Consider the following 10006-nt stretch of genomic DNA (forward strand, 5'->3'; position numbering starts at 1 on the left):
GGAATCCACAATACAATCTCTAGCTTTGGTTCAACGCTATCCGGGTCAGGACTCGCACAGAACCCATGTAGAACAAGGGTGATTGTCAATGGTCACCCTTAATTCATAAGATGAAGAATGGGGTTGCATAAGAGAATAGAATCAGACATATTGAAATAGAACAGTAATATTATTAATCCATGAAACTCAGCAGAGCTCCTAACCTTAACCTTAGGAGGTTAGTGACTCATACTATATAGAAAATAATAGTGAAAGGTTCGAATGGGCAAAGATATGCCGGAGAGATCCTAAACATGGTTGATATTCTCCTATATATACTAATCTAATAATTAAGGATTACAGAAATATGATAGAATGGTCTTGTAGTGTGAAAATCTACTTCTGGAACCCACTTTAAGAGTGTTTGGTCTAAGCTAAGAGTGTCTCCCACGATCTTGCTCCCTTTTGTGTGTCCAACGCCAACTTTGGACTCATGAATGGGCATTGGACGCCAGCTACTCTCCTTTGGGCGTTGGATGCCAGGAATGGGGCTGGTGGCTAGCGTTGAACGCCATTTTTGGGCCTTCATTTCCAAAACAAAGCATAGACTATTATATATTTTTGGAAAGCCCTGGATGTTAGCTTTCCATAGCCGTTGAGAGCGCACCATTGGGACTTCTGTAGCTCCAGAAATGCTCCTTCGAGTGCACGGAGGTCATATCCTGACAGCATCTGTAGTCCTTTCTCTGTCTCTGAATCAGACTTTGCTAAAAACTCCTTAATTTCAGTCAAAAAATACATGAAATCATCATAAATCACACAAACTCAAAGTAGAATAAAAAAATGTATGTGAATTTAGCACTAAAACCTATTAAAATAGAATAAAACTTAAACAAAACATAATGAAAACTATGTGAAAATGATATCAAAAAGCGCATAAAATATCCGCTCACAAAGCTCTTATTAATTGTGTGCTTGGGTTGGGACTTGGGCCATTTTGGATTCGGTTCGACCGGTTCGGTCCGTTCGGCCCAATCTTGGGCCAAATTCTTTAGAATTAGTGTCAAAATTTTTATTTTAATTAGCTCTATTAGCTCTATCTCATTTTTCTAATTTCTTTTATTAATAATTAATTTATTAACTAATTATTTACTAATTTTGTGGATTTTACACATGTTGTAAGACCCCAGAGTTTTAGAAATTAAATAATAAATTATTTATTATATTTTATTTTTTCGAGAATATATTTTCAGAGAATTTTATATTAATCGAGTATTTTCTTATTATTGATTTAAATATTTAATAATTGAAAAGTTAAGAATTTTATTTGCTTTAATTTGAATACTTAGAATTTGAACTTTATTTAAGATTTTAAAGGAAATTAATTTGATTATCTCTAATTATTGAATTAGAGCATTTATTTGAAAATAATGTGTAAGTTGATAATTAAATAGTATTTTTATAAATCTTAATGTTGCATTAAAAATTAATTTTTCAATTACTCTGTTATCCCTAATTGTATTAAAAATACCTATACTAGTCTTAGGCTTTTTTTCCCAATCAAAATTTTAAATCTCCAAAACACACCTTCCTAACCCTAATAATTACGAATAGCCACCACTCACCTCCCAAAACTCTTACCCAACGAAGAAAAAAAAAAAGAAAAGAAAGTGGGGAAATCAGAAACGGGGAAGAGAGGAGAGGGGAAGGAGGGAGAAGACGGTGCCGGTGGGCGTCACTGCCACCGTTGCCACCGTCGTTGTTGTAAAGAGAGAGAGAGAGAGAGAGAGCATTATCGTCGTTGTAGAGAGGGAGGAGAGAGCCCGCGCCGCCGTGCTTGTCACTACCTAGTCCAGTCGCCGTTCGTGCTCGCCATTGAAGGAGATGCCAACGTCGCTGCCGTCCATGCTTATCACTGCCAACCTTCGCCGAACCGCATGCACCATCATCAAGGTCTTCATCGCCGTCAATGGAGGGCCGTCGCTGAGGAGCAGAACATGAAGGAGAAGGGAGCAGGAGCTGTCGCCAGAGCTTTCGTGGCCAGGTTTGTCTTCTCCATTATGACGTGCCGAGAAGGAGACGACTCGCGCAAAGAGAGAGAGAGAGAGAGAGAGAGAGAGAGAGAGAGAGAGAGAGAGAGAGAGACGATGGAGCTTGCATTGAGCCCCTGCTGTGGTGGTTGTTGCGCCTTTGGCCACCAGAAAACCACCGCTGGAGCCCCTGTTTTCTTCTTGGTAAGCGTTTTCATTCTGGAACCTTTGAAATCAGTGTTATGTTATAATCCGTTAGAAATTTTGAGATGTTGGTAATGTAGGGTTGAGTTCTGGTTATTGCATGTTGTGATTTAAGTTGTTACTATTGCTGCGGGAGTAAGACGGAGCAGTGGTTGTGGCTGTCTGATGAGCGGATAATTATACCCTTTTTGGCATTATTTTTACATAGTTTTTAGTATGTTTTAGTTATTTTTTATTATATTTTTATTAGTTTTATGCAAAAATCACATTTTTGGACTTTACTATGAGTTTGTATATTTTTCTGTAATTTTAGGTATTTTCTGGCTGAAATTGAGGGACCTGAGCAAAAATCTGATTCAGAGGCTGAGAAAGGACTACAGATGATGTTGGATTCTGACCCTTCTGCACTCGAAGTAGATTTCTGGAGCTACAAAAGCCCAATTAGCGCGCTCTCAATTGAGTTGAAAAGTAAACATCCTGGGCTTTCCAGAAATATATAATAGTCCATACTTTGCTCGAGATTTGATGGCCCAAACCGGCGTCCAAAGCCAGCCTAAAACTTTCTGGCGTAAAACGCCCAAACTGGCACCAGAATTGGAGTTAAACGCCCAAACTGGCACCCAAGCTGGTGTTTAACTCCAGGAATAGCTTATGCACGTGTAAAGCTCAATGCTCAGCACAAGCACACACCAAGTGGGTCCCGGAAGTGGATTTCTGTACTATCTGCACTTAGTTACTCATTTTCTGTAAACCTAGGTTACTAGTTTAGTATAAAAACTACTTTTAGAGATTTATTTTACATCTTTGGAATCTTTTAGAGACTTTGGATCATCTTTTGACCATTGTTCACATTTGGGGAGGCTGGCCATTCGGCCATGCCTAGATCTTTTTCACTTATCTATTTTCTACGGTGGAGTTTCTACACCTCATAGATTAAGGTGTGGAGCTCTGCTGTTCTTCATGAATTAATGCAAGTACTATTGTTTTTCTTTCAATTCACGCCAACTTCTTCTCCAAGATATACTCTCGTACTTAATTCTGTTATGTCAGAATGAAGGGGTGACTCGTGACAATCACCCAATCTTCGTTACTCGCTTAGCCAAGATCCGCGTGCCTGACAACCACAAAGCGGTCTACATGATGTTCAACGTAGTCATTGGATGACAGCCGGAGTATATTCTCTTGGGTATCTAATACACGGACCAAGTCCGTGAGATTAGTAACTTCGTGGTATAGGCTAGAACCAATTGGCAGCCATTCCTGGGATCCGGAAAGTCTAAACCTTGTCTGTGGTATTCCGAGTAGGATCCGGGAAGGGATGACTGTGACGAGCTTCAAACCTGTGAATGTTGGGCACAGTGACAGTGTGCAAAAGGATCAATGGATTCTATTCTGACGCTAGCGGAAACTGACAGATGATTAGCCATGCGGTAGCTGTGCCTGGTATTTTTCATCCGAGACGAGAAATCCGACAGTTGATTAGCCGTGTAGAAACAGTAGATGACCATTTTCACTGAGAGGATCCTACAGCTTGCCATGGGAGGGAGCACGCATGGTTGGAAGAAGGCAATAGGAAAGTAGAGGTTTAGAAGCAACAAAGCATCTTCAGACGCTTATCTGAAATTCCCACCAATGAATTACATAAGTAACTTTATTTTATTTTATGTTCTGTTTATCTTTTAATTATCAAAACCTTATAACCATTTGAATCCGCCTGACTGAGATTTACAAGATGACCATAGCTTGCTTCAAGCCGACAATCTCCTTGGGATCGACCCTTACTCAAGTAAGGTTTATTACTTGGACGACCTAGTGCACTTGCTGGTTAGTTTTGCGGAGATGTGAAAAGTGTGAATCACGATTTCCCACACCAAGTTTTTGGCGTCGTTGCTGTGGATTGTTCGAGTTTGGACAACTGACGGTTCATCTTGTTGCTTAGATTAGGTAATTTTATTTTATGTTTAAGCTCTTTATTTTTATTTTCGAAAAAAAAAATTGTTCTTCAGAATTTTTAAGAACGAATTCTAGAGTTTCATGAGATATGTTGAATCCTGGCTGGCTGTTAAGCCATGTCTAATCTTTTGGACCGAGGTTTCCACTTATCTTTGCAAGAGCCTTTTGGTTCCCATTAATTTGGCTGTTGTATGTAATGCTCTGCTAAAGCTTGGCTGGCCATTTGGCAATGTCTAATTCTATTGGACCGAAGCTTTAGACTAACATTGCACGAATCCTGGAATTCTTATTAAAAATTCTGAATTTCTTTATTTTTTTTTCCAAAATAATTTTCGAAAAATACAAAAAAAATTAATAAAATCATAAAACCAAAAATATTTTGTGTTTCTTGTTTGAGTTTTGTGTCAAATTTTAAGTTTGGTGTCAATTGCATGTTTTAATCTTTCTTAAATTTTCGAAAATTCATGCATTGTGTTCTTCTTTGATCTTCAAGTTGTTCTTGATGATTTTCCTTGTTTGATCTTTAATTTTTCTTGTTTTGTGTCTTTTCTTGTTTTTCTTGTGTATTTTCGAATTCATAGTGTCTAAACATTAAAAATTTTTAAGTTTGGTGTCTTGCATGTGTTTCTTTTCTTAAAAAATTTTTAAAAATATGTTCTTGAAGTTCATCATGATCTTCAAAGTGTTCTTGGTGTTCATCTTGACATTCAAAGTGTTCTTGCATGCATTAATTGTTTTGATCTTAATTTCTTATGTCTTGTGTCTTTTTGTTATTTTTCTCTCTCCTCATTAAAAATTCAAAAATTAAAAATAATATATTTCCCTTACTTTACTCATAAATTTCGAAATTTTGGGTTGACTTAGTAAAAAAATTTTAAAATTTAGTTGTTTCTTGTTAGTCAAGTCAAAATTTCAATTTAAAAATCCTATCTTTTCAAATCTTTTTCATTTTTCCTTCATGTTTTTCAAAAATTCTTTAAAATTAATTTTCAAAATCTTTTTCTTATTTTTATTTCATATTTTTTAAATTATTGCTAACATTTAATGTTTTGAGTAAAAAATTTTCAAGTTATTACTTGCCTATTAAGAAAGGATCAATCTTTAAATTCTAGAATCATATCTTTTAGTTTCTTGTTAGTCAAGTAATCAACTTTAATTTCAAAAATCAAATCTTTTTAATTTCCTTTTCAAATCTTTTTCAAAATAAGTTTCAATCATATCTTTTTCAAACTTAATTTCAAAATCTTTTTCTAACTTCTTATCTTTTCAAAATTGATTTTCAAATCTTTTTCAATTAACTACTTGACTTTTTGTTTGATTTTAAAAGTTTACTATTTCTTATGTTTTTCAAAACCACTTAACTACTTCTCTCTCTCCAATTTTCGAAAACCACTAACAACTTTTTCAAAATTATTTTTCATTAGCTAATTGTTTTAAATTCTAATTTTATTTTATTTTCCTTCTTAAATTTCGAATTCTAACTAATAATTAAAATAAAAACAAAAATATTTTTCTTTTATTTTAATTAATATTCGAATACTCTCTCCCTCTCATCTCATTCTATTTATTTTATTTATTTACTAACACTTCTCTTCTTTTTATAATTCGAACCCTCTCCCTCTCTCTGTGTTCGAATTCTTCTTCTTCTCCCTTCTTCATTCTATTCTTCTATTCTTCTACTTACATAAAAGAATCTCTATACTGTGACATAGAGGATTCCTCTTTTTTTCTGTTCTCTTCTTTTTCATATGAGCAGGAGCAAGGATAAGAACATTCTTGTTGAAGCTGATCCTGAACCTGAAAGGACTCTGAAGAGGAAGCTAAGAGAAGCTAAAGCACAACACTCTGGAGGGGACCTAACAGAAATTTTCGAAAAAGAAGAAGACATGGCAGTTGAAAATAACAACAATGGTGGAGATGCAAGGAAGATGCTTGGTGACTTTACTGCACCAACTTCTAACTTCTATGGAAGAAGCATCTCAATTCCTGCAATAGGAGCAAACAACTTTGAGCTTAAGTCTCAATTAGTTTCTCTAATGCAATAGAATTGAAAGTTTCATGGACTTCCATTGGAAGATCCTCATCAGTTCTTAGCTGAATTCTTGCAAATCTGTGACACTGTTAAGACCAATGGGGTTAATCCTGAGGTCTATAGACTTATGCTTTTCTCTTTTGATGTAAGAGACAAAGCTAGGATATGGTTGGACTCACAACCTAAAGAAAGCCTGAACTCTTGGGAAAAGTTGGTCAATGCCTTCTTGGCCAAATTATTTCCACCTCAAAAGTTGAGCAAGCTTAGAGTGGAAGTCCAAACCTTTAGACAGAAGGAAGGTGAATCCCTCTATGAAGCTTGGGAAAGATACAAGCAATTGATCAGAAGGTGTCCTTCTTACATGCTTTCAGAATGGAGCATCCTATGTATATTCTATGATGGTCTGTTTGAATTATCCAAGATGTCATTGGATCACTCTGCTGGTGGATCTCTTCATCTGAAGAAGACGCCTACAGAAGCCCAGGAACTCATTGAAATGGTTGCAAATAACCAATTCATGTATACTTCTGAAAGAAATCCTATGAATAATGGGATGACTCAGAAGAAAAAAGTTCTTGAGATTGATACTCTGAATGCAATATTAGCTCAGAATAAAATATTGACTCAGCAAGTCAATATGATTTCTCAGAATCTGACTGGAATGCAAGCTGCATCCGGCAATATTAAAGAAGCTTCCTCTAAAGAAGAAGCTTATGACCCTGAGAATCCTGCAATGGAAGAGGTGAATTACATGAGAGAATCCTATGGAAACACCTATAAGCCTTCATGGAGGAATCATCCTAATTTCTCATGGAAGGATCAGTAGAAGCCTAATCAAGGCTTCAATAATAATAATGGTGGGAGAAATAGGTTTGGCAATAGCAAACCTTTTCCATCATCTTCTGAGCAACAGACAGAGAATTCTAAGCAGAGTCTCTCTGACTTAGCAACCATAGTCTCTGATCTATCTAAGACCACTCTCAGTTTCATGACTGAAACAAGGTCCTCCATCAGAAATTTGGAGGCACAAGTGGGTCAGCTGAGTAAAAGAGTTACTGAAACTCCTCCTAGTACTCTCCCAAGCAATACAGAAGAGAATCCCAAAAGAGAGTGCAAAGCCATTAATACACCCAACATGGCCGAACCTAGAGAGAGTCATAATGTAGTGATTTCCAGTGAGGAAGACCTCAATGGACGTCTACTGACCATTAAGGAGTTCCCCAATGAGGAACCAAAGGAATCTGAGGCTCATATAGAGACCATAGAGATTCCACTGAACTTACTGTTGCCATTTATGAGCTCTGATGAGTATTCATCCTCTGAAGAAGATGAAGATATTATTGAAGAGCAAGTTGCTCAGTATCTAGGAGCAATCATGAAGCTGAATGCCAAGTTATTTGGTAATGAAACTTGGGAGGATGAACCTCCATTACTCATCAATGAACTAAATACCTTGGTTCAGTAGAAATTACCTCAGAAGAAACTGGATCCCGAAAAGTTCTTAATACCTTGCATCATAGGTACCATGACCTTTGAGAAGGGTCTGTGTGACCTTGGTTCAAGTATAAAGCTCATGCCACTCTCTGTAATGGAGAAACTAGGAATCTTTGAGGTACAAGCTGCAAGAATCTCACTAGAGATGGCAGAAAATTCAAGAAAACAGGCTTATAGACTTGTAGAGGATGTCGTAGTGAAGGTTGAAGGCTTTTACATCCCTGCTGAATTTATAATCCTAGACACTGGGAAGGATGAAGATGAATCCATCATCCTTGGAAGACCCTTTCTAGCCACAGCAAGAGCTGTGATTGATGTGGATAGAGAAAAGTTAGTCCTTCAATTGAATGAGGACTACCTTGTGTTTAAGGCTCAAGGATCTTCTTTTGTAACCATGGAGAGGAATCATGAAAAGAGAGCCCCCACACTCAACTTCTAAGTTTAAAGCTTCTCTTAATACAGAGTAAAACAGAGCCCCCACACTCAACTTCTAAGTTTGGTGTTGGGAGGCTACCATCAAGCTCTGAGTCTCTGTAAAGCTCTCCAAGAGCTCACTGTCAAGCTATTGACATTAAAGAAGCGCTTGTTGGGAGGCAACCCAATGTTATTTAATTATATTTATTTATATTCCATTGTCATTTTATGTTTTCTTTATGTTGATGATCATGTGAAGTCATAAAAACAACTGCAGAATTAAAGCAAAATAAAAAACAGCATAAAAAACAGCACACTCTGGAGGACAGGCTTACTGGCGTTTAAACGCCAGTAAGGATAGCAGAATGGGCGTTTAACTCCCAGGCTGGCAGCATTCTGGGCATTAAACACCAGAATGGGCAACACTCTAGGCGTTTAACGCCAGAAAAGGGTGTCTGGCTGGCGTTAAATGCCAGAAAGGGGCAGCAGACTGGCGTTTAATACCAAGAAAGGTAGCAGAGCTGGTGTTTAACACCAAAATTGGCACACAGAGGGCGTTTGAACGCCAGAATGGTGCAGGGAGCAGAATTCCTTGACACCTCAGGATCTGTGGACCCTACAGGATCTCCACCTACTCCACTTCTTCTTTTCTCCTCTTTACACCTTTCCATAACACTCTTCCTCAAATACCCTTGACCAATCACATCAATACTCTTCCCCAAACACCATTCACCTATCAAATCCTACCCTCTTCCCCATATTCTCTTCACCACGCACATCCATCCATCATAAACCCCACCTACCTCACCATTCAAATTCAAACCATTTCCCTCCCAAACCCACCCATTCTCACACAGATTCCCTCTCTCTCCTACCCTATAAATACCCCTCCTTACCACATTCCATTTCACACATCATACACACTACTATCCCCCCTTGGCCGAAACCACTACTACCCTCCATCTCCTCCATTTCTTCTTCTTCTACTCCTTTCTTTCTTCTTTTGTTCAAGGACGAGCAAACTTTTTAAGTTTGGTGTGGAAAAAGCTCTACATTTCTATTTTTCCATAACCATTAATGGCACCTAAGGCCGGAGAAACCTCTAGAAAGAGGAAAGGAAAGGCAGTTGCTTCCAACTTCGAGTCATGAGAGATGGAGAAATTCATCTCAAAAGCCCATCACTAGAAAGAGGATGGAGCAAATAAGAGAGCCCACTCATGGACCTCAACAAGAGCACTCTGTTATCCTCCATAAAATTAGAGAGGACCAAAAGGCCATGAAAGAGGAGCAACAAAGGCAAGGAAGAGATATTGAGGAGCTAAAGCACTCCATGGGATCTTCAAAAAGAATAACTAGCCGCCATCACAAAGGTGGACCCGTTCTTTAATTTCCTTGTTCTTATTTTTCTGTTTTTTGAATTCTATGCTTTATGTTTTGTCTATGTTTGTGTCTTTATTACATGATCATTAGTGTCTAGTGTCTATGTCTTAAAGTTATGAATGTACTTTGAATCCTTCACCTTTCTTAAAATAAAAAAAATGCTTTTTTTGCAAAAGAACAAGAAGTACATGAATTTTGAATTTTATCTTGAAATTAGTTTAATTATTTTGATGTGGTGGCAATACTTTTTATTTTCTGAATGAATGCTTGAACAGTGCATATTTTTGAATTTGTTGTTCATGAATGTTAAAATTATTGGCTCTTGAAAGAATAATGAAAAAGAAGAAATGTTATTGATAATCTGAAAAATCAAAAAATGGATTCTTGAAGCAAGAAAAAGCAGTGAAAAACAAAGCTTGCGGAAAAAAAAGAGGCGAAAAAAAAGAGAAAGAGAAAGAAAAAGCAAGCAGAAAAAGCCAACAGCCCTTTAAACCAAAAGGCAAGGGTAAAAAAGATCCAA

At 37.1% G+C, this 10006-nt stretch overlaps 1 non-coding gene across 1 annotated transcript; it reads right to left on the minus strand.

The window, feature by feature from the left end:
• Window positions 1–6457: 6457 nt before the first annotated feature.
• On the minus strand, window positions 6458–6565 carry LOC112780437 (small nucleolar RNA R71). Its single transcript, XR_003191274.1, has one exon. It is a non-coding gene; the product is annotated as a small nucleolar RNA R71 (small nucleolar RNA).
• Window positions 6566–10006: the final 3441 nt, after the last annotated feature.

The sequence above is a fragment of the Arachis hypogaea genome, chromosome 19 (assembly GCF_003086295.3).
Source record: "Arachis hypogaea cultivar Tifrunner chromosome 19, arahy.Tifrunner.gnm2.J5K5, whole genome shotgun sequence".
In the NCBI taxonomy this organism is placed as follows: domain Eukaryota; kingdom Viridiplantae; phylum Streptophyta; class Magnoliopsida; order Fabales; family Fabaceae; genus Arachis; species Arachis hypogaea.